We start from the raw sequence: 2,376 nt of genomic DNA, 5'->3' as shown, positions 1-2,376 counted from the left end.
AGCGCCCTTCAAAATTTTTTCCTCTTTTTTTTCATTATTTTTTTATGCCAATTCCAGTGATTTTCGTGACCTCAAAACTTATCCCAAATTTTTATGTATTTTAGGTTAAAAAGATAAAATTTAAATAAAAGATGACGCTCGATAGATAGTCCACCCGGCCCTTAATTGATAATTTACAATTACGATTATGAATTGCGTTGTATCACGTCCAATAGAAATGTGTAACTGCTACTGAAGGTTTTAAAAAATTTTCAACATTTCGGCTATTAACAATAACCTTTGATTAACCATTTATCACCATAAATGCCCACAGCATTGAAGCGTATAGAAAGCAAATCCAAGAGCCATAAATTCCAAATATCTTCCACCATCATCTGGCGAATCAGCCATAGAAAGTGGGGAACATACCCCAAGGGTGTGAGCCACGAAAAAAGACATCCTGGGGGTACGTGTGACGCATCACCATCTCAATACAATCGTTCCACCGATAAAAATAAATAAAGCCAAGAGCCAATAAAACCACTCCCCGGGCGTTACTAAACTATTGCAAGTACTTACCAAGATTAATCCACCCCCCGATCATCAGCAATTGAACAAAAAAAAAAACAGCTGCTGGTAGATTGTATGTTGCAGAAGTCATGTGACTGTTACTTTGCGTATTGTCGACATTTATAACTTTTAATTTCTAATGATCTACTTGCTATCAATTACTTAAACATTTCAAGTGACATCCAAGGAAAATTAGCGAATAAAAAAATGGAGGGATTACCAAATTTCCATTTGGAAGGAAAAAAAACTATTCCCTTCGAGCATCTCAAGTTGAAAATTAGGTAAAATATATCCTGAATGCATGGATTTTCTGCACGCGTTGGCTGCGCAGCCGTGCAGAAGCGATTGGCTATAAATAAGTTTTCTTCGGTGATAAGAATTACGAGGAAAGGAGGATTTTCTCCGTGGAGGTGTCTTTCGGAAAACAAAATAGGAGAGGAAAAAATATATATGAGGAGAGAGTAGCGAGGTGAAGAGGCAAACACAAAGTGCCTGGGGTTTTCTGTATGGAAACTAAAATGGCACTCATCTCCCACTATTCCAGGACAAAGAACGCGCATTGGAGAAAGAGCGTCGAGCGGAGATAAGAGCTGAGGAAAAGTGAAGTAGGAGGTTATAGAACGAGGTAAATAAAGGGTACAAATAGACCATGAGTGAAAAAGTAAAATCAATAAAAAAATAAATGGAGGGTATGAGTTGGGAGAGGAGCCGAGGGTGAAGAACGGGTACGTGTTAACGTGATAAGATGAACCAGTCGTTCGGATGAGAATAAATTAAAATGGAGTTGTGAGGATTTTAATTTATTTTCCAGCTTTTACCAAAATCGTTTACCTTCCTTTTTTTTTTAATCTGCTCTAGAATTCACCTTGACTACATGCACGGCCTTTTGTGAGGGATTTGCTGAGATGCTCGCTTGTCTGGTTTTCGACTCGAGAGGATCACTGGTGAAAATACTCTCGTATATTACGTCGTACAATTCGTACATCCCGGGTTAAGATGACGTTTGCTTTTGCATTGCGGAAATTCTCGGGTGAGTCCTTTGAATGAATTGAATTTATCAAAAGTTCTCTGCAAAGGGATGCATACCTTGAATTCTAGGGCATACATTTTGAGATACGACGTTCGTTGAAATTTGTTAAGTATCTTCTATTGAATCAGCATTTGCTCAAATAATTTTGTTCATTTTCTTTCTTTTCTGGCATTGTGCGTTCACTAATCTCAATTCATAATTAATTCAATTATGAATGGGATTGAAGAAATTGCAAAGTTTGCAAAATGTTCATATGTTTTACAGACCATCCCCTCGGAGAAAACGAAAATATTAATTTGTGCTACAAAATTGCATAATTAGGATCCGGATGGAATATTCCAACAATAGAGGAGATGCTGAGCTAGTACTGACACCGGAAATATAACGGGTATTCATACAAAATTGTTTAATTCTCAATTTTTTAGATTTTTCGAGGTTTAAACACACGTAAATAGATAAATTAAGTATTTAGTGATTAGTTGATTGATAGACTGTCTAGTGGGATTCTTTAAAAATGAAAAAAATTGTAAATAATGCAGAGAAATAGCGAATAATAATGTCCATCATCGAATTGGCTCAAAATTCCTAATTGGCTGTGCTCCAAATACGTTTTGTTATACTAAATTCATTAAACGTCGTTAAGCAATTGAAAGAATGATTATTTTTGAAATTATCAATTGGACATAGAATCTAATGATAAGAGAACGATTTTTATAATATTTATTGCACCTACAGTGATTTAAATAAAAGATGTTCATATTACGTTGCATTTCCCTACATGAAGAGAAATATTTTTT

The sequence above is a fragment of the Fopius arisanus genome, unplaced genomic scaffold (genome assembly GCF_000806365.1).
Source record: "Fopius arisanus strain USDA-PBARC FA_bdor unplaced genomic scaffold, ASM80636v1 scaffold00085, whole genome shotgun sequence".
NCBI lineage: Eukaryota > Metazoa > Arthropoda > Insecta > Hymenoptera > Braconidae > Fopius > Fopius arisanus.
This window is presented reverse-complemented; position numbering follows the sequence as displayed.